This window comes from Budorcas taxicolor, chromosome 10 (genome assembly GCF_023091745.1).
Source record: "Budorcas taxicolor isolate Tak-1 chromosome 10, Takin1.1, whole genome shotgun sequence".
In the NCBI taxonomy this organism is placed as follows: Eukaryota; Metazoa; Chordata; class Mammalia; order Artiodactyla; family Bovidae; genus Budorcas; species Budorcas taxicolor.
The window spans coordinates 61,637,272-61,661,261 of NC_068919.1; the positions used below are offsets into that span (position 1 = coordinate 61,637,272).

The following is a 23,990-nucleotide window of genomic DNA, read 5'->3' on the forward strand; positions in this document are numbered from 1 at the left end:
GCTGAATGTGGCTTCCCTGATGGCTCAGTGGTAAAGAATCTACCTGCAATGCAGGAGCTGCAAGGAGAAGCAGGTTCGATCCATGGGTCAGAAAGATCCCCTGGAAAAGGGCATGGCAACCTACTCCAGTATTCTTGCCTGGAGAATCCTATGGACAGAGGAGTCTGGCAGGCTACAGTCCATGAGGTCGCAAAGAGTCAGACATGACTTAGCATTCAGGCATGCATTAGCTGAACATGATCACCTTTTTATCGGCCTGAACAAGTTAACCCAAATAAGTTTATCAGATTGGCCCTAGTAGAAAACAAAGCAGGGTAAAGCACTCTTTCATTCACCTGATATTTCTCTAGCATTGCCTATGTGCCTTTGTCCAGTAAATTGGGCATGGGGTATTCTCAGAGAGGGTTTCCCTGGTGGCTCAGTGGTAAAGAATCTGCCTGCAATGTAGGAGACATGAGTTCAATACCTGGGTCAAGAACATCCCCTGGAGAAGGGAAAGGCAACCCACTCCAGTATTCTTGCCTGGAGAATCTCACAGACAGAGGAGCCTTGTGGGCCAAGGTCTATAGGATCACAAAGAGTTGGACATGACGGAAGCATCTTAGCACACATGCATGCACTCTGTATCAAAGAATGAGCACTGCTATATACATCAGCATGGATTAATTTCAGAAATATATTTTCTGGTGAAAGATAAAAATCACCAAGAATACATAGGTAGGATTTAATTTATGTATAAAATGACACTATTGATTAAGAATCTGAGAATATTGATTATACTGGAAAAATGGAGATAATTAACTCCATATAATCAAATTTATATTATTTATGAGTGGGCTGGGTAGAGTGAAGATTGTTAGATAAGTGAGGGGAACACAAGGTCTTCAAAGTGTTGTTCATAGTCTGTTTCTAGAATGGGGTATGGGAATACATGGATCCTCAGTTATTACTCTCTTTACTTCATTATATTATAAATATAATTTCAGAAATATTTAATAATTAATAAAACCATTAAAAATCAAAACAAAATAACACCACAAGGAAAAGAAAGAAAAAAACATTAAATTGTACTCCAATTTAGCAAGTGGCTAGACTAAAATTTCATATATAAACAAATTCTTCTCAAAAAGCTAATAGATCTTGGCAATTTTCTTGAGGGGTATAAAACCTGTAAGTAATCACAAATTTTCTGAAAATTGCCATGCAACTTTCTTGCCTCATGTTCTATTAATAACATACTAATTAAATATTAATAAAAGATTCATAAATGGTTAAACGCATTTAATGGTGCAATTTGCTCGGGAACTTCTACTGCAGTGTATACACACAACATATTTTCAGAGGCATGTTATCTTTGGTGTGTTGTGTGTGTATTTGCGTGGGTGCCTGTGTCTAATTTCTCTATAAGACTCACAAAGAGACGCAGAAATTCAGAAACCAACCAAACTTACCTTTCTCTAAATTGTTTTCACTCTGCTTCCTAGAAAACATTTAAATTCATCCTCTCCTCCACATTCAGACTGTCTTTACCTTGGTTTAGTAGTCATTTCTGGTTTTTACTATTTACTATTTGCTTCATAGCTATATAGCTATGTAGCTTTCCTATGGAGCTTTCCCTGCTTCATAGCTATATAGCTATATAGCTTTTCCCTGCTCCATCTCTTTCTCTGCCAATTCAGCTTTCACAGAACTTCTAGCTAGACTGATCTTCTAAAACACAAATCCTGCCTTAAATTCCTAATTTTCTACAAAATAGAACCTAACCTCCTCAGAATAACATAAAAGTCTTTCAGAAATCCAGGTACAGCCTATTTTCCGAGTTTTTGTGCTTCAGCTTCACCAAACTATTTACCAAATCGTTCTGCTTCCCCTGATGTCCCTTGCAGTTTCATGCAAGATCACCCCTCTTGACAGTTAATTGTCATTAGTGCACTCTTAATGTTGGTGGCTCAGAAAGTAAAGAATCTGTCCATAATGAGGGAGATAAGGGTTTAATCCCTAGGTCAGGAAGATCCCCTGGAGAAGGCAATGGCTATCCATTCCAGTATTCTTGCCTGGGAAATCCCATGGACAGAGGAGCCTGGAGAGTTACAGTCCATGGGGTCCCAAAGAATCAGACATGACTGAGCGACTGACACTTTCATTGTTTGTTAGCTTGTTTGTTTTTTTATGAACCCATCAGTTCAGTTCAGTCACTCAGTTGTGTCCGACTCTTTGCGACCCCATGAATCGCAGCACACCAGGCCTCCCTGTCCATCACCAACTCCCGGAGTTCACTCAGACTCACGTCCATCGAGTCAGTGATGCCATCCAGCCATTTCATCCTCTGTTGTCCCCTTCTCCTCCTGCCCCCAATCCCTCCCAGCATCAGAGGAGTCTTTTCCAATGAGTCAACTCTTCACATGAGGTGCCCAAAGTACTGGAGTTTCAGCTTTAGCATCAGTCCTTCCAAGGAACACCCAGGACTGATCTCCTTTAGAATGGACTGGTTGGATCTCCTTGCAGTCCAAGGGACTCTCAAGAGTCTTCTCCAACACCACAGTTCAAAAGCATCAATTCTTCAGCACTCAGCTTTCTTCACAGTCCAACTCTCACATCCATACATGACCACAGGAAAAATCGTAGCCTTGACTAGACGGACCTTAGTCGGCAAAGTAATGTCTCTGCTTTTCAACATGCTATCTAGGTTGGTCATAACTTTCCTTCCAAGGAGTAAGTGTCTTTTAATTTCATGGCTGCAATCACCATCTGCAGTGATTTTGGAGCCCCCCAAAATAAAGTCTGACACTGTTTCCACTGTTTCCCCATCTATTTCCCATAAAGTCATGGGACTGGCTGCCATGATCTTTGTTTTCTGAATGTTGAGCTTTATGCCAACTTTTTCACTCAAATTTCTAAAACTTGGCTGCATTTTCACCTCCCTTATTCTTATCTTTTCTAACCTTAACCCATCCTCTAGCACATTTAGGCATTTTGTCTCCTGTACTTGCCTAATATGTAGGACACATTTCTGTGACACAGTTTTTAACAAAATGGTGGAATCATTACTCCTTTGTCTCTTCCTCTAGGCTTTGCACACATTGGGAGAAGAGATTGAAGCCTATTAGTATTTCTGGGTCTAAACATTATTTGGAAAATAATTTTGCTGAATAAGTAAGACAATCAAGATGATGAGACCAATGAAGAGGGGAAATATGGATGTGGAATTCGGCCTAAACATGGGAAGAAAGAGACATATCATAAATTTCAAGCTAAGGAGTAAGGAAATTAAACAGAGGACACAGTTTAAAAAGGTTTCATTCATTCAGGGTGAAATATTCCTTATCGTGTACCTTTTATTGACTAGAACACTGAGAAAAAAATTACTAAACAATGACAATGAGTCCGGACAATCGATGGTTAAAAAAAGAAACAGAAAAGAAAAAAAAAGATTTTATTTTTGGTGCCTTCAATGTGTCTGTAGAAAATGCCAAGCCAATATTTTGGGAAGGAGAAAACCTTCTGCACATAGGTATAGAAGCTTCTTTTTGGGCAAACAGAATCTATGTGATGAAATGTTTGGTCAAAATGTTTATTTGAAATGGTGGTGTTCTACGAGGCAGAGGAAAGGTTTCTATCCCAAACATTTGCTTTTTATCATTGTAAAAGAGAGTTCAGTGAATCCAATTAACTGAGCAGAAAAGAGTACCTAAGGCCAGATGTACTCCTTTATTCCTTCCCAGAGGGTTAATACATTGTTAAGCTTATTTGGGCACTCTAGCATTTGTCTGGGCTTCTGAGAAGTCAGCTAGACTGTATGTACTTTCCGGGAGAAAAATAAATAAATAAATAAAGGGAGCACCTAGTGCCTGCTGTGATCTGTGTAAACTGTTCGGAAGCCTCACTCTGTGGCTTCTGTCTGCAGCCCCTCTAGCTACCACTTAATACAAGCCCATCCATGCCAGGCACTGTGAAAAGCACTTTACATATAATCGTGGTCTCATTAAACTGGCACAGCAGTACTGTAAGGAACAATGTTTACCTCCATTTTACAGAAAACAGTTTCAAGTTAAATGAGTTGCTTAAGGTCACATTACACAACTAGTTAAGCAGTTGAGGTAAGAAACAAGCATAGGACTTTCTGAGTTAGTTGCAAGGTTTAGCAAACAGGATACTCAAGCATTGCTTACACTACAAAATTAGTCATTGTTTACTTTAAATTCAGTTTCAATTGGGTGTCCTGTATTTTGCATAGCGAGCTTCCCAGGTGGCTCAGTGGTAAGCAATCCACCTGCCAATATGATGCCCTGGAGGAGGAAATGGCAACCCACTCCAGTATTCTTGCCTAGAAAATCCATGAACAGAGGAGCCCGGCAGGCTATAGTCCATGGGGTTGCAAGAGAGGAGGGCATGACTGAGTGAGTGAGCATGCACACGTTTGCCTAACAACCCTATTTTGAGTGAGTCTAGCACCCCTATCATATGGCCACTCTGTCGACTGCTTTGGCAGATAATCCCAGGGATAGTTCTGGGTGAACATATTGTTAAAACACAGTCAAAGAGCAGGCAGATCTGGAACTAACAATGAGTTGCATGTCTTCCATGTGACAGATGCAGTCACTTGCCCAGATTTTTACTACCTGTGAGTCTTGAGTTAGGACCATGGGTTGAAGAACTTGAAATTCAAGATCAAACCAGTTACAAAGGTAGATGCCTATGATGTTGATGAAGATTCAGGGCTCCTCACTTCCATGACCCACAGTCCTCATTTTGCTTTGTTTTCACATAGAAGATCCCATAAATTATACAAGCTTTGGACCCCCCAAACCTCAGTTTGTCCTATACAATATGTTTATGTCAGAATCAGAATGCAAAGCCAAAAAAAGCATACTCTTCTCCAAATTGTTTGCGTTTCAATTATTTCTTAAAACTGTCTAGAGCTCATCCCCATACCAAAAAAGTATTCAATGCATGTTTGGTAAATGGATGAATAAGCAAATGAATGGATAGAATATTTGATAAAACTTCAGAAAATTCATGCTTTTAAACACACTATTGAGAATTTGGTTATTTACGTTGTTATACAAGTCATGATCACCTGACTTTTTTCTTCATATTGTGCCATGTTTTCTCTCTGGAGATAAGTGCAGTTATTTAACAGTGTAACATCTATTATCAAGAGCATGATTTAAAATGGGACCTTCCTTCGTCCCATAGGCCTACTGGATGGTAGTTACAAGGTGGTCCCAGAGTTGGTCACTTCCATAGCTACACTTGCTATTATTTAAGCTGGGATGTCCCAACATGATTCTATTGCAATTGCATTTGTGTTACAAGGGGGTTTCCCAGTGGTTTTTACCTTACTAGACAGTTTAGAATTTATCTTCTGTCTAGTTACTGTTAACATACAGAATGTTTGGATAAAGCTTCATCTAATATGGACTCTAGTCATATTTTTTACTCAGTTAATTACTTTCCTGCACATTGGGATAATTGCATGTTTTGCCTTCCCTAGAGCAAGGACATTCAAATCAGTATTAGGAAGGCTGGAGAGACAGGGGGACAAGTAAGGTACGGTAAGCTTGATCTTATATGTACTCAATAACCATGCAACCGGTGCAGACTTTAAACTCGGTAATGAAGATCCTGAAGCCACCTCCCTTATAATTTGTTCTCCCAATACTGCAATCTGGCATCATAATAAAGCAAGATCCTGTAAAGACATATAGCCTTAAATGGTAAAGTTGAAACTCAGCTATATTTAACTTTAAATCTCTTTCTTTCACCAATAACCAAACAAACAAAACCCCAAAAACCTGTCTATCAGAATCCTGTCAATTTTAGAAATATCTAATTATATTCTTATATATTACAATATATTTATGCATACATAGTAGATCTGTAAAATACAGAAGAGCACAGATAATAAAATAAAAATCAGCTGTATTCTCTAATAGCCACTATACATGTATGTTGTTTTCCAATATTTTCACACTAACATGTGTATATGTGAACTTTTTTTAGAGTTGAGGTCATATATTATATTGAGGTTGCTATAATTTTTATGGCATTCTCTTGTACAATATGTCTAGTAGACCTTAAGAAATAAGCAGGACATTAGTTTGCAAATGGATATGAGCCAACTTAATAATTAACATCATGTGTATACTTAGATTGTTCATTGCAATCCTCTGTTTAAATTCAGGTCTCTAATGGTTTATCATCCAATTATATCTATCAGTAAAAGAGAATGTGCATAAATGTTATGTCTGTATTTAATGACTTTAATTTCGTTAAATTAACCTAAATTTAAAATATTTTTCCCCCTAAACCTGCATTCAAAGAATGGGGTGTTACCCAATCTATAAACAACTCTTTTGCATTAGAGAACCACAATAAATGTGATAATTATTGTTGCTTTTCAGTTAAGAGTATTAGTATTCATTCAGAAATCTGTTAATAGACTAAAAATATATAATGTGCTACTCAATTTAAAAGGATCTCAAAGCCAGTTAACACTTGTGCTTTGGGAATTGACTTCTCATCTGATATATCCAGCCATTCTTTTTTTTTTTTCAAATGAGTCACAACCTAGATCCTGAAATCTGAGAATTCTTTGATTAGGTTCTTACAATGGGGTCAAGGCTCTACCTTGGGCTTCTTAGTCTTCTCACATAATTGTTAAGCAATAAATTATGATGTCATTGATGAAAGAAATGCCAAAAACTGTTTCTTCGTATTTTGACACCCATGTGGATTAGATAGGTTGCAGAACTTTTTCTTTCAAAATTCGTGGAAAGTAGAGCAAGGCAATGAGGTCTCTTTACCATTGCTGTTTCTAGCTATGGTTGCTTTTGTGGTCATGAGTCCTGTCAGAAGTTCTGGTAGCAGCTCCAATCAGAGACCAATAGAAACTTATGCCCTTTTGCTACCATGCACAGTAATGCTATCAGGTTACAGACCAATAGCAACTCTATAAATAATTATGTATAGTATTCTCCTGCTAATCTGGAAAACATTTCAGAGTATACCATATTTATACCAGTTTCCTAACAGATGGTAGTTGTCATAAGAACAAATTTTAGCCTCCCCAGCTATATAGCCAGATTGTAAATATTTTAATTATTTCTATTTCAATTCCTCCATTCTCTAACTTATACCTTAAATCTTAAAAAAAAAAAAAGACTTATGGCTTAAATGAATTGCATATATATAATAAGCCTATTGAAAAAATATAAAATCATAAGAAAAAGGAAGAAGCATATTTTGTAGTTAAGAAATATTGACAGTGATTTAACTCTAAATTGGGGTCTAAGTATTCTAGCAGTTAAGACAAAAGTAGAAGCACAAAATGTTCTATAACCTTTTTTCCATAATAAAATAAAATCTATTAATTATTCAAGACTGACAAAAATTTCCTAGTACAAATTAGTGGAAAGAATTTATTGCAAGAGACTTTAATGAGAGGAATGTAATTGAATTATTTTCAATAAGCATTTTACAGAAAATACTAACATTACCTCTAAACGTTATCTTTTTTTTTTCCAATTGGCCCTAAGTTTCAGTCTTGAGTTTATCATACTCCTAGTAATGGTATATGATTTTTTTAGTGTTTGGCCTTCAAAATCAGGAAAATATATATATATATCTCAATGAGGAATGGTTCTAGGAAGCATGTAGCTTTCATATGATACAAATTAATAGAGGTCAAAAGAGCAGCATAGAAAAAAATCTTTTATGAATAAAATTAATCTTACATTTGTTACTCCAGTGGTCTTCATGCTGGAATATATACTTTCCCCTGAGAGTCCATGTTCCACCAGGTACTTAAGAAAGAATAGCTTTAAAGAAATCTATTTCCAAATATTCAACATGCCACATGTGTAGTTTCCTAGAATGGATAAGCCTGGCAGTTTGCTGGTGGCTGAAAGTTTCTTAGTTTCTCTTTTCTAATTGTTTTTCTCCCACTTTGCCATAGAAAGTCATAAATTTCATACAAAGGGAATCTTCTTATGGTACATTACCTCTGTGAGAGGGCCCAATCAAAGGGATAATTTAAATGATACTAATGACTGAGAAATGATTTCTTTTGCCAGTCAGGTGGCTTCTAATTCTTTGCTTTTGATAAAACTGAATGAAGAAACGAATCTAGTAATTAGATCATTACAGACATATTTTTAATGAGAGATCAATATGTGATTTTGCCTTATAACTTGAAAGGAGTTCAATGAATTGTTTCATTGCCATAATGAAATTCTTTGGATTCTCATCTCTTTAGAGGAAAGCAAGTTATCTCACTGAATATGTCAAGTAAAAAATAGAAACAGAAATGAGTCTGAATTTTTAAAAGAGAGTGCATAAACTAATTGAAACAAAACAAGAGCATCCATCATGTATTTCATTAAGAAATGCATTCTTAATTATATTTTACTTACTATCCTTAGTCACTATTGAAATTGATGATAAATTTGTTTTGCTTCTGTCAACATAGATGATCATAGAAAATTATAAACAAATATATTTGTTCATATGTACAAACTGAAATTAAGTGTTATAGGATTATCTAGTGAAGACTTTCATATGTTAAATTATTTTATAAAGAATAAATTGTATATGGAAGTAGAATGGAACTATATGAACAAGATCCAAAAGGAATGATGGTAGATTTTCAAAAAATACCTTATTCATTTTTTCTTCTTTAACAGAGGATGGTGGCGGAGAAGGCAATGGCACCCCACTCCAGTACCCTTGCCTGGAAAATCCCATCGATGGAGAAGCCTGGTAGGCTGCAGTCCATGGGGTTGCTGAGGGTCGGACATGACTGAGCGACTTCACTTTGACTTTTCACTTTCGTGCATTGGAGAAGGAAATGGCAACCCACTCCAGGGTTCTTGCCTGGAGAATCCCAGGGACGGGTGAGCCTGGTGGGCTGCCGTCTAGGGGGTCGCACAGAATCGGACATGACTGAAGTGACTTAGCAGCAGAGGATGGTGGGCATTAAAATCACAATGATAATTAGATTTCTTTGAAAATATCTGAAATATGTTTCAATTGTTTGAAATCTAATAATTTTGTTTTTAAAAGTTAGTATTTTAAAAAACACCAGCTCTTATACATTTTAAATACTATTTTAAACTTAAAATAATGACAGGAAATTTTGGATGTCAACTTAAAATGTGTAAGACGATTCATAGGTTTTCAAAATTATTTTAGAGAATATAAATAAAATGTTAGAAAGTCACTATTTTCATCTATGGTGTGTAGATATCATCTCTTTCCCGTAGACATTTGATGAATGTTAGAAGTGCAAGGCCCTTTCATCTCAAAAGAACAAGCAGTGTGGAATTCTGTATCCTGACTGACCTACTCTAAACACTTAAAAAGCCCAATCAGGATACAAGGTCATCATAGCTTGGTGTGAAATGCGTCAATGTTTCACCCAACAATGAAGCATCAGATCCTCCTAAAAACAAGACTTTGGTCCAAAACCCATATGATTTTTGTTTTGCGTCTACAGTACGTAGTCTCTCTTTTTCCAATACAACGTCTTTTTCTAAGGTACATCGACTTTATCCCTAAATTTCATTGTTTAATGTATGTATTATTTTTCTTTAAATATGTTGCTCTTGGCAAACACTATTGACATTTCTGAACTTCAATAATAAAGTAAATTTTGCAGGTTTTTCTAGACTGAAAAAGCAAGAAATCTCTCCAGGGCTCACATTCCAAATGAGGGCATTATCTGCTGTTTGCTGGTTCTGTGGCCATTGGTCCTGGTCCTATGTGTTGTTGCATTCCTGTGGTTAGCTCTGTAGGGTGCTGAGCCTTCCCTTCAGGGGGGCTCCCTGGAGGCAGTGTGCTACCTCAGAAGAGAACAAAATCCAGAGGAGGAGATTTGAGATATTTAACAGGTTTGACACTACCGAGGTAAGTAAGCATGCATAATTTTCTACAGTGCACAGGACCTTGGCTTCCTTATTTATAACATAAAGACATTGGATAGATACCACAAAATTTTCTTCAAGTCTTAAAAGTTTGTGACTTTATGTGGGAACATTTTAGGATGATGAAATGTTCTATTTTATGGTGATTGTCATGGTTATGTTTCTGTATACATTGTAAAAATTCACTGGTGAAATATGTTGTAAAGCTGACAAAAAAATTGTGACTTTCAGAAATAACACTAATAGTAACACTTAATGACTGTTGTGTCAGCTACCAATTTCTTTACATGTATTGTTTCATCAATGTATCATATATTCTCTAAAAATTTGATACAATTTTTATCCCCATCCTAGTGAGGGGTAACACTAAGATCTAAAGCTGTTAGTGACCTGACCGAAATCTCACACATGGTGAGTGGCAAAGCCAGAACTCAAATATATGTCTGTCAATTTCAAAGTCTGTGCTTAAATAATTTCTTTACTATTAGAAGAAAAGCTGGAGAATGAGGCATATTGACTGACTTCCTCCCAGATCCACATATCAGAAGCAAGACAACATTCTTGTTTGTTTCTTTATTTTGCTTTGTTTTTAATCCCTACCAAGGATTAGTGAGCATTTCTAGGATCATCCTAGTGTTCTCAGCAGGCCTAGGAATCCATTCCTTTATTTGTGGACTCAAAAACATCACTACTTACATGGAGAAATGCAGAAAAGGGGGCATGCAAACTGAAAAAAAAATCATAACAGAAATTTATGTTTTTGTTGTTGATGTATATACATGTTTTAATTTAAGATGTACTCAACTGATTGTAAATCAGCATGTACACATAGAGCCTTAAGGGAATGCTAAACTTTGCCACCTACCTAACCTGAATATTGTCATATTCCCCTATAAATCAACCCTGCAATGTCTGCTTTTGTCAGAATATGTGCTGCGTCAGGTGGTTTTTAGAAGAGAACTTCTATAATCAGCAAGGTTACGTGTGACCTTATTTTAAGTAGCAGCAAACAAACATGTCTAAAATAACCTATAGACGAAGGCTTAGTTAACAAAACCAAGTTCCAAAAAGTGGCCATTGATTTTTTTTTTTCCCCCACTAGAATTCCTTATAGCAGCCCATATTGTTTTGGGTATAGTTAAATGCCTTTTTGAAGAAAAATGTAATTATAATATATGTCTTTTAGTGATATATGGCATGAAGCAATGACTAAAATACCCTTTTTACAAATCAACATGAAAGAGGCCTAGATTGGGAGAACTGATTTGTAGTGTTCAGGGGGACTGAAATGTGTCTACACATTAAAGATTGATACTGAGAGTCTTTCCCAAGGGAACATTAACTGTATTTGAGTTCTAAAAGTTCCACCCTCAGTAATTTTGTCTGAGAAAGTATCATTGGATTTCTTTGGGTCATTGATTTTCCCAAAGTACAAGTGCTATCTGTTTCAATATTTGAGATCTAATTATACTCATTCTTACAAATTAAGAGTAAGCTTTTGTATTATGCCCAGAAATTCTTAAGTATAATTTCATATTGAGGTTCTAGAAGATTTAATTGGTAAAGTTAAAATACATTTAGAAATATTACAGGTTATCTTTTCTTGGGGTGGGGGAGAGGAAGCTAAGATTATGTTAAGGTTAAATTATAAAATGTGCTAGAAGGAAAAAAAAGCAAATGGTCTCATTCAATTTCTCAAAATTTATTGTCATCCATGTTAAAACCACCCAGTGAGATTCGCAAAGTACATGTCCTACCCTTGGCTTGCTTTTAAATCAAGCCTTATTTTTGTGTGCAGAAGCAGAATGAATTATAAATGATTATAACATTTAAATTCTAGGTTTATTTTCAAGTGTAGTTGATTTCACTTAAATGGGAATTCTGTAGCTATTTAGTAATTAGGAATGATAGTGCTCTGGAATTCATAATTGGACCCAAAACAGGTGTTTTCTTTCTTTTTTTAAAATTAGAAATATTTTCAGCATTGGCAGAAGAATATATTTTCAAGTGGCTATGAGGTAACGAAATTTTAACTGAATGTAAAAGACAGAAGGTTCTACTTTTGCTATATTTTTAGAAAGTATTTTTATTGAACAAATCAAAGGAATCTGCATTCCTAATTAACCAGTTTTAATAGCAGTTAATCAGCTAGAGCTGGTGGTTTAAATGGGCATTAAAGAATAGTGATAAGAGAATTAAAAGGAAATAAACTGATACAACTATGTGAACTGGTTATCCAGAATATATAAATATATATACTCATGTGTGCAAATCTGAACTATTCATGTTATGAACTAAGCGTTAATTAGAATAAAAGTTACATATTATTTCACCATCAGAGTCAAAATCATGATGGAGTGTAATTTATTTGAGACCATTAATGACCAAATGAGTCTAAGAATCATGTAATCCTAATAAGTTATTGCCATGATCTTCATTTTCTGAATGTTGAGCTTTAAGCTAACTTTTTCACTCTCCACTTTCACTTTCATCAAGAGGCTTTTTAGTTCCTCTTCACTTTCTGCCATAAGGGTGGTGTCATCTGCATATCTGAGGTTATCGATATTTCTCCCAGCAGTCTTGATTCCAGCTTGTGCTTCTTCCAGCTCAGCGTTTCTCATGATGTACTCTGCATAGAAATTAAATGCAAAGAAATCCAACCAGTCCATTCTGAAGGAGATCAGCCCTGGGATTTCTTTGGAAGGAATGATGCTAAAGCTGAAACTCCAGTACTTTGGCCATCTCATGTGGAGAATTGACTCATTGGAAAAGACTCTGATGCTGGGAGGGATTGGGGGCAGGAGGAGAAGGGGACGACCGAGGATGAGATGGGTGGATGGCATCACCGACTCGATGGACGTGAGTCTGAGTGAACTCCAGGAGTTGGTGATGGACAGGGAGGCCTGGCATGCTGCGATTCATGGGGTTGCAAAGAGTCGGACAGGACTGAGCAACTGAACTGAACTGAATAAGTTATTAATAAATGGCCCACAGCAATTTCCCAACCTAAATTGTCAATTTAAAAACAGTTTAGATAGAGTATTTCCAATTACATTCCCAAAGTAGGATATACTTAAATGGTTTACAGAACACAAAATAGAATTAAGAGGAAGGTTATCACAAACTAGACTTATGAAGAGTATTCTGCCTCTCATTCGAATGCACCCTCTTTTACTAATAATACCAGTTGGCTCACGAGACGGTTCCCAAGACTGACCACAGAAACAAAACAGATAGTCTGCAACGAATAATGTTACCAACTGAGATAAAGATTTCCTTCTTCTTTGAAAGTAATGTAAAGTAAAAAGTCTCTGATTTACATGAAATGATGAATTAGGAACCAATGACCTAAACTAAAGATGTTTACTGGAAGGTTGCAGTGATTTGTCAGATGGTAGGTCATTCCTCTTCCTGTTTTGCTTCATTATGTATCCAAATGGTCATATGTATGCTGCTGCTGCTGCTACTGCTAAGTCACTTCAGTCTCGTCTGACTCTGTGCGACCTCATAGATGGCAGCCCACCAGGCTCCCCCCTCCCTGGGATTCTCCAGGCAAGAACACTGGAGTGGGTTGTCATTTCCTTCTCCAATGCATGAAAGTGAAAAGTGAAAGCGAAGCCGCTCAGTCGTGTCCAACTCGCAGTGACCCCATGGACTGCGGCCTACCAGGCTCCTCCATCCATTAGAGTTTCCAGTCAAGAGTACTGGGGTGGGTTGCCATTGCCTCCTCATTATGTATAATGTCTATTTAAAGTTTCCCTGTAATTAACTACTTTTCTGTGATTAGAATTTACCATATTTTAAAGTTGTCTTTGGCTTTTCCTCTTTGAAAAGTTAGAGCAGACTCATTTGAAATATTCTAAATATAGAGTACAAAAGAGATCTTTATGACCAAGATAATCACAATGGTGTGATCACTCACCTAGAGCCAGACATCCTGGAATGTGAAGTCAAGTGGGCCTTAGAAAGCATCACTACGAACAAAGCTAGTGGAGGTGATGGAATTCCATTAGAGCTATTTCAAATCCTGAAAGATGATGCTGTGAAAGTGTTGCACTCTATATGCCAGCAAATTTGGAAAACTCAGCAGTGGCCACAGGACTGGAAAAGGTCAGTTTTCATTCCAATCCCAAAGAAAGGCAATGCCAAAGAATGTTCAAACTACTGCAAAATTGCACTCATCTCACACGCTAGTAAAGTAATGCTCAAAATTCTCCAAGTCAGGCTTCAGCAATACGTGAACCGTGAACTTCCAGATGTTCAAGCTGGTTTAGAAAAGGCAGAGGAACCAGAGATCAAATTGCCAACATCCGCTAGATCATGGAAAAAGCAAGAGAGTTCAGAAAAACATCTATTTCTGCTTTATTGACTATGCCAAAGCCTTTGACTGTGTGGATCACAATAAACTGTGGAAAATTCTGAAAGAGATGGGAATACCGGACCACCTGACCTGCCTCTTGAGAAATCTGTATGCAGGTCAGGAAGCAACAGTTAGAACTGGACATGGAACAACAGACTGGTTCCAAATAGGAAAAGGAGTACATCAAGGCTGTATATTGTCACCCTGCTTATTTAACTTCTATGCAGAGTACATCATGAGAAACGCTGGGCTGGAAGAACCACAAGCTAGAATCAAGATTGCCAGGAGAAATATCAATAACCTCAGATATGCAGATGACACCACCTTTATGGCAGAAAGTGAAGAGGAACTAAGAAGCCTCTTGATGAAAGTGAAAGAGGAGAGTGAAAAAGTTGGCTTAAAGCTCAACATTCAGAAAACGAAGATCATGGCATCTGGCCCCATCACTTCATGGGAAACAGATGGGGAAACAGTGGAAACAATGTCAGACTTTATTTTTTGGGCTCCAAAATCACTGCAGATGGTGATTGCAGCCATGAAATTAAAAGACGCTTACTCCTTGGAAGGAAAGTTATGACCAACCTAGATAACATATTGAAAAGCAGAGACATTACTTTGCCAACAAAGGTCTGTCTAGTCAAGGCTATGGTTTTTCCAGTGGTCATGTATGGATGTGAGAGTTGGACTGTGAAGAAGGCTGAGCGCCAAAGAATTGATGCTTTTGAACTATGGGGTTGGAGAAGACTCATGTGAGTCCCTTGGACTGCAAGGAGATCCAAAGAGTCAGACACGACTGAGCGACTAAACTGAACTGAAGTGAAATGTAGAATAAAGCAGAAAAAAGAAAAGAAAACCCACATAGGGTCCTTTTTCTCAGTGATGAACATTTTGATGAATTGTGTGATTTAAATGATTCAGAAATCCCCTGATGTTAGCACTATACTGAGTAAATACAGACTGTAGTGTTATCAACTGTATGTCCACAGGTACAGCATAAATGACTACAGAATTAGAGAAAAGTACAGGGGTTGTTGGGACTCAGTTCAGTTCAGTCACTCAGTCGTGTCCAACTCTTTGAGACCCCATGAATCGCAGCACGCCAGGCCTCCCTGTTCATCACCAACTCCCGGAGTTCACTCAAACTGAGTCATTGATGCCATCCAGCCATCTCATCCTCTGTCGTCCCCTTCTCCTCCTGCCCCAAATCCCTCCCAGCATCAGGGTCTTTTCCAATGAGTCAACTCTTCCCATGAGGTGGCCAAAGTTTTGGAGTTTCAGCTTCAGCGTCAGTCCTTCCAATGAACACCCAGGATTGATCTCCTTTAGGATGGACTGGTTGGACCTCCTTGTAGTCCAAGGGACTCTCAAGAGTCTTCTTCAGTACCACAGTTCAAAGCCATCAATTCTTTGGTGCTCCTCATCTGCATATGTGAGGTTATTGATATTTCTCCAGGCAACCTTGATTCCAGCTTGTGGTTCTTCCACCCCAGCGTTTCTCATGATGTACTCTGCATATAAGTTAAACAAGCAGGGTGACAATATACAGCCTTGACGTACTCCTTTTCCTATTTGGAACCAGTCTGTTGTTCCATGTCCAGTTCTAACTGTTGCTTCCTGACCTGCATATAGGTTTCTCAAGAGGCAGGTCAGGTGGTCTGGTATTCCCATCTCTTTCAGAATTTTCCACAGTTTATTGTGATCCACACTGTCAAAGGCTTTGGCATAGTCAATAAAGCAGAAATAGATGTTTTTCTGGAACTCTAGCTTTTTGGATGATCCAGCGGATGTTGGCAATTTGATCTCTGGTTCCTCTGCCTTTTCTAAGTTTGGACTAGGTGTCCATTAAATTGAAAGGGATCACTCTGTAAGCCACCCCATCTACTGCCAGTATCCTTTATTAAGGGGAAAAGTCAGGGGCAGGAGGCAACAGCTTTGAACCATTCTTGGTCTGTCTTAAGTCCAACCATATTGCTTTTCAAGGCAACAGTGCTTTCTTAGCATACTCACTGGTGGTTTTATTCTAATTCCCTTTCCACATGTTTTGCATTCAGAGTCCAGCTAAGTGCGAACCCTTGGGCTCTACATAGAATTGTGACCTCATCCTGGTGAGTGATGCTAATCATAGAACAGGTATGAATGAATTTTCAAGTAGGTGAAAGAATGATCTGAGAATTAACCAAATTGTATCACAGCCCTGACATAAATTTATTAAAATCCTATTATGATAACCTACTGGGCAAAACTTTCTTCTCCTTTCAGTTGCTGCCTTATAAAATATGTATTCTTTTTTTCCGAATAACTCTGCTAATACTGAACGTAATGGCTAAGACAAGGTTCATTCCAGAACTCTAAAAAGCTCATCTTGCCAGACAGACACCAGATGTATATAGTTTTGTAATAAACAGAATTCCTCCTGCTAGCAGGGCTTCTCAGGCGGCACTGGTGGTAAAGAGCCTGACTGCCAGTGCAGCAGACTAGCAAGAGGTGCGTTCGATCCCTGGGTCAGGAAGATCCCGTGGAGAAAGAAATGGCAACCTGCTCCAGTATTTTTGCCTGGGAAATCCCATGGACAGAGGAGCCTGGTGGGCTACAGTCCTTGGGGCTGCAAAGAGTTGGACATGACTGAACACACACACACTAGCCTTCTACCATACTAGTTATTAAAAACTGAAATACACTGTGCACTAATCTGTTTATATTGGATCTTTATCAGAGTACACACCACAAGAGTTTGAACAGCTTCCTAGTGACATTTCCATGTCAAGGTTTAAAAAAGAAGAGAACAAAGGTCACTTTGACAACTTACTTGATTGAATTACTTGGCTGAACCCACAGTATATGAACGTATTGATGAATATTTTTCCATGATAGACAAAAATGATAATGCTCAGGTTTGTTTTGAAAAATGGGTTTCCATCTTATTTCAGCTCCTAACCAAAGAATCAGGCTATTTCTCAAGGAAATTTCTCTTGACATTTCTGCCTTCAATGCATCAAGCTTCTACTCATATATATTTGTGTCTGGCCTTTTAACAGCTATGCCATCTAGCAATCAAGTATCTGATTTGATTTTCTTCAAATATCTAATCTCAGGTAGCATATCCTCACAGCAGGCAATTTTTATGTAAAATACTGGTAGCAAATCTAATGGATCTGATGACAGTTTTAAAACCTTTCTACATTAATGACCTTTCTATTGTATTTGTGTCATGTCTTCTATTTGCTGTGATGAATGGAACACTGCCATTATAATGTCCTAAGTAACCACTCTGAATGGGACACCATCTATTCTTCAAAATTGTGATTACCTAATGCAATATATTGTTACAATTTATGACTTCCAGGGGGAAAAATATTCCTTTAACTTAGATGAGTATTTAGTTATAAATGTGTCATTATGTGGTTACTTTGTGATCTGAATCTATTTAGAAAATGTAGACCTGTGAGAACTGGTCCTGTTTTGTTACTAGAGCTCCATGTATTGATTCTGTCGTGAAGTCTTCAAATTCCTCTTTGGGGAGAAAATATGGGACAGGTGATGTAATGGCTATTAGCGTGTTGTCAAATATGCAGAACCAAATTTAGCAATACAAAGTAAAACAAGCAAGCTTCATTGAGTTATATGTGTCATACAATGCATTGTAAGCACTTAAATTGTATAATTTGATCAGTATTGAGCTATGTGTACACCCATGAACCATTACCACAAAAGAAGGAACATATCCATCACCCCCAAAAATCTACCTGTGTCTCTTTGTAAATCCTCAGTTCTACTCTCTTCTGTCAACCTTCAACCCATACCCAGGCGACTACTGATGTTCTTTCTGTCAGTATTGATTAGCTTTATGTTTATAGAGCTTTAAATACATAAAATCATACAGAATGCAGTATTTTTTGACTGACTTCTTTCATGGAGCATAATTACTTATAAAATCCAGATATGTTCTTGTATGTTTCTATCAATAATTTCTTCTTTTTACTGCTGAGTAGTATTCCACAGTACAGAGACCAAAATCTGTTTTCCTATTCATGTATTGATGAGCATTTGTTTGAGTTGTTTCCATATCTGATTGATACAAATAAAGCCTCCTAATCCTACAAAACACTGATAAAAGAAATACAGTTCCTGCTATATATGCCTTGATATGAGAGAGATATAGTCTGAGTTCTGAAATTGAAGATGAGAATTAAGATGTCACTTCCCTCCAGTTTGATCTATATATTTATCTCAATGAAAATCTCAGCAAGTGTTTTTATAGATATTGACAGGAAGATTCTGAAATTTATATGGAAAGGCAAAGCAACTAGAATAAATAAAATGATTCTGCATAAAAGTCTGAGGTTAGAGCATTCAAACTACCTAATTTCAAGATTATTCATAAACTGTGGTAACTAAAAAAGTATGGGGTTGTTGAAAGGATGCAATGCATAGAAAATGGAACAGATTACAGAGGCCAGAAATCGGCCCACACATATATGATCAGTTTATTTTTGATAAAATTGCCTAGGCCAGTAAATGGACAAATGGTTGTCTTTGAACAAATATGTCTTTGTCCAGGTGTTAGAACAACTGGATATCTCCATACTTAAAAAAAGAAAAAAAGATGGGAAAAAGAAAAGAGGAACCTCAACACGTATTGACACATGTTTCACACTTTAAATGAAAACTGACTTGAAATGACCCACGCCAGTCTTCTTGCCTGGAGAATCCTATGGACAGAGAAGTCTGGTGGGCTACAGTCCATGGGGTCACAAAGAGTGGGATTTCCCCCTCCCCTCCCCTTCCCGTGTTGCTCCTCCCTTGGATGATAGCTTCTCCAGGTGCAGCCTGCACCTGTGGAGCTCCCTGGTGAGCGAGTGAGCACACTAACTGTAGGTTAGCAAAGCTCTGTGGTTTAAGAAATGCCTGCAATGAAGGGGATGTGGTTTTGATCCCTGAGTTGTGAAGATCCCCTGGAGGAAGGCATGGCAACCCACTCCAGTATTCTTGCTGGGAGAATCGCATGGACAGAGGAGCCTGGCAGGCTACCATCCATAGGGTTGCTAAGAATCGGATGTTACTGAAGTGTCTTAGAATGAGAAATTATGTATATATTTTGCTCCTGCATCTATTTCATTTCCTTAGTGAAGACATACTTTGAATTTATTGTTGGAATTCTCAGTAGTTTATTCTCTCTTCCATGTCATTAGAAGGCTTCTTAGCAATGTACCAAAAGGCATTTTAAATGAAATGCACGTTTATCTTAACCAGTTTTAGAATATGAGTTATCTTAGAAGAAAATGGTGGTGAGGTATTTCTAATTAAGTTGGCCTGACCCATGTCACTTTTCCAAGTCTCTTTCTAAAGAACTTTGTTGCTTTCCTTAATATATTAGAATTTTGCAAACAAAGAATGATTTTAAGTAATCTCTCTTTGAAGAGCAATTTAGAATACCTCCTAAAGTTTAAGATAAGCACGCTCTATGATATATTGTATGTGTTTAGTCACGAAGTCCTGTCAGACTCTTTTGTGACCCCATGGACTGCAGCCTGCCAGGATCCACTGTCCATGAAATTTTCCAGGCAGGAATACTGAAGTGGACTGCCATTTCCTTCTCCAGGGAATTTTCCCAATCCAGAGATCCCCAGGGATGGAACCCATGGCTCTTGCCTCTTCTGCATTGCAGGCAGATTCTTTACCACTAAGCCACTGGGGAAGCCCCTATGATATAATAATTACTCTTATTTTCTATCCTAGAAAAAATTTTGCACACATATACATATAGTAGGATTTCTTTATACAGCAACATTTTAACAGGAAAAATTGCAAACAACTTGACTTTTTAATAACATGAGATATATTTAATCAACCAAATATTACACTGAAATCAAAGTGATTTAACTAGCTCTACTGGGTTTTTCTCTGGGTAAGGCTAGTCTGCAGAGCATGTCTTGGTGTGGGACCTCTTGGAGGCCATGTTCTGGGCAGAGCTCAGGGACAAGCCACGCCCACCCAAGGCCTCCCCTGCGCTTCCGCGCTTCCTGTTGCTCCTCACCTGGTTGATAGCGTCACCAGGTGCAACCGGCACTTGTGCTCTCTGGACGCAGCTATGACCGCTTCCCTGTGAAGGACTGCCGTGTGAGCGTCCCGCCGCCACGACGACTTGGTCTTGGCACCCGAAGTCCTGTGGTCCTTGGTCGGTGTCTACAGGTGCGATTCCCTATCTTCTGAGCTCGGGGTCAGGTAGGTGGGGCACGCAGGAGGGGGAATGCGAGGATTTGCCCTGGCAACTTCTTCTGGAGCCTTCCCACAATTCCTAGTCTGGATCCGTGAGTTCTGAGCTCTCAGATGTCTTCTCCTCAAGTCGTCCCCTCAGGTTGTCCCCTCAGGTTGTCTGACTGCTCAGGTTGGCTCGGTAACCTAGCCAGACTCAGACGAGGTTTCTTGGCTTTTTGTTTTTTCCAAATCTATGCAAATAAAACTCAAAAACCTGATACAGAGTGAAAAAAAGTTTTTTAAAAAGAGAAATGCCCTTTATGTAAATAGCCGCCCCACATGTATTGTTTCAAGATGCCTACATACTTAATAGAACTATATAAACATTAATTAAAATAATATTTCCTGGCTTTAGGATAGTAGTTCCCTTTTAGAAGAGAAGAAAAGTAGATCTGGGGTGGGTTTAGCTGTACCTGTACAATTTTTTTTCCTATAAATGAAGAATATAATCTGAGACAAATAGAGTGAATTATAAGTGTGGCTTAAATATGAATAGTACATACAAGGATTTTGTTACATAATTTGTTTTATGATAAATAGTACTCTGTGCTTTAAAATGAAAGGTATGTTAAATAAATAACCTGTAATTTACATATCAATTTGTTTGCAAGTCCAGTTGGAAGTTTCCAGATACCTTTATATTCCACTTATTTTGAGAGCACAACCCTTAGTGGTCTTACAGTACATTAATTAAGTTTTTAAAATTCATTCATTCATTTTTGGCCATCCTGGGGATTCATTGCTGTGTGCAGGCTTTCTCTAGTTGCCAAACGGGGGCTACTCTTCCTAGGGGTGAGTGGGCTTCTCCTTGCAGTGAGAAGCACTTCTTCTCTTGCTGCAGAACATAAGGTGTGTGACTTTCAGTAGTTGTGGGGCAGGAGCTTAGCTGCCCTGAGGCATGTGGGGTCTTCCCAGACCAGGGGTACAACCCATGTCCCCACATTGGTAGGTGGATTCTTAACCACTGGACCATGAGGGAAGTCCACAATTTTTTTATTGTCGTAAAATACATGTACAATTTTATCTTAAGCATCTTTTGAAGTGTGCAACTCAGTGGCATTAGTTAGGTAAAATTTACATTTTTGTGCAATCTTTATCACTATCCTTTCCAGAACTCTTTTCTACTTTTCCTCTTACAATACTGAAACTGTGCCATTAAACAATAACTCCCCATCCCATTTCCCTGAGCAACTATTAATACTATTTCATTTTATATCTGTAGGATTTTGACCTCATATAAATGGAATACATAGTATTTGTCTTTTTGTAACTGGCATATTTTACTTAGTATATGCCCTCAGTGTTTGTTCATATTGTAGCATATTGCAGTATTTCTTTCCATTTCCTTCCTTCTTTTACTGCATTTGCTTATCTGTTTATCCACCAATGGAGACTTCAACTACTTTCACTTTTTAGCTATTGTGAGCAATGTCGCTACGACCATGGATGTACAAATATCTCTTTGAGATTCTGCTTCAAATTCTTTTCAGTATATATCCAGAATTGAAATTGTTCGGATTATTTTTATGATTTTTATTTTTTTTGAGGAAGCATCATACTGTTTTCCTTAATGGTTATATCATTTTACATTCTCATTAATAGTGCACAAGTGTTAATAGTTTCTCCACGTCTTCACCAATGTTTATTATTTTCTGTTTTTGTTTTGGTAGCAACCGTCCTACTAGGTGTGTGATAGTATTTCATTGTATTAAATAGTTCTGCTTTGCATATTCCTAAGGGTTGATGATGTTGAGCATTTTTTATGTGTTTATTGGCAATTTGTATATCTTCTTTGGAGAAATGACTGTTCAAGTTCTTTCCCTATGTTTGAATTGGGTTGTTTTGTGTTTGTTTTTGAGTGTTAGGAGTTATCTATATATTTAAAATATTAAGTCCTTATAAGAAATGTGATTTGCAAATATTTTCTCCCATTCTGTAGGTTGTCTTTGTACTCTGTGTATAGTGTCTTTGGATATACAATTTTTTTAAAAACATCATGAATATGTTTATTTTTCCTCTTGTTATCTGTGCCTTTGGTGTCATACCCAAGAAATTGTTGCTAATCTGACATTGTAAAGCTTGGATCATGGATCTGTTTTGAAGTAGTTTTTGTATATGGTCTTAGGTAAAAATGCAACTTTTTTTTGCAAGTGAATATCCAGGATTCCTGCAACCATTTGTTGGAAAAACTGTCTTTTTTCTTAATGGTTTCAGCATCCTTATTGAAAATCATTTGAATATATTGACCAGTACTATACTCTTCTGATTACTGTAGTTTTGTTTTGCAGTTAGCTCTAAAATCAGGAAATGTAAGTCCTCTAGCTTTCTTGATCTGTTTTAGGATTCTTTTAACTATTCAGTGTCCCTTGAGATTTCACATGAATTTTAGCATGGGTTTTCCATTTCTACAAAAAACTCACTGGGACTTTGATAGGTTTTGTATTAAATCTGTAAATCATTTCTGGTAATGTTATCATTTTAAGAATGTTAAATAATATTAAGTCTTTTAATCCACTAACATGAGCTTTATTTCTATTTTTAAGAATATCTTTAATTTCTTTCACCTGTTTAATAGTTTTCTTTATATGTTTTTCACTTCCTTGGTTAAATTGATTCCTAAGTACTTTAATCTTTTTGATACCATTGAATGGAATCATTTTCCTAATTTCTTTTTAGTTGTGTTCATTATTACTGTATAAAAATGGAACTGAGTTTTGGGTGTTCACTTTCTATCCAGTTACTTTGCTGAATTTATTAGTTCTAACAGGATTTTTTTTGTTAAGCTTTCTTTTTAGTATTTGAAGTTATACATATATAAGATCATATCATCTGTTAACAGGGATCATTGGACTTCTTCCTTCCTATCTGGACGCTTTTAATTTGCTTTTCTTGCCTTATTGTTCTGACCAAGTGTCTCAGTACTATGTTGAATAGAAGTGGGAACTGCTCTGCTCATGACTTTGTAGGAAAAGCTTTCAGTTTTTTATAATGAGTATGATATTTTCTGTGAGTTTTTCATATATTGGTTTTGTTATGTTGAGGTAGTTTCCCTCTATTCCTAATTTTTTGAGTGTTTGTGAAAATGAGTTTTGTCAGATAATTTTTATTTTTATTTTTGGCATATATTTAGTTGATTGTGTTGATTTAGTCCTCTGTTCTGTTAATATGGTCTATTTCATCAACTGGTTTTTATATGTTAACCATCTTTGCATTCCAGAAATAAATCACACTTGGTCATAGTGTATAATCTTTTAATATGTGATCAAATTCCATTTGCTAGTACTTTATGAAGGTTTTTTCCCTCACAATATTCTTCAGGGATATTGATCTGTAGTTTTTTTCCCAGTGTCTTTGTCTGACTTTGCTATCAAGGTAATGCTGGCCTCACAGAACTAGTTGGAAAGTTTTCTCTTCAATTTTTGGATAAGTTTGAGAAAGAATTTTAGTTCTTT

At 37.2% G+C, this 23,990-nt stretch overlaps 1 pseudogene; it reads left to right on the top strand.

The window, feature by feature from the left end:
- Positions 1–5,586: 5,586 nt before the first annotated feature.
- Positions 5,587–23,990, top strand: part of LOC128054816 (voltage-dependent anion-selective channel protein 3-like) — a 106,441-nt pseudogene continuing 88,037 nt past the window's right edge.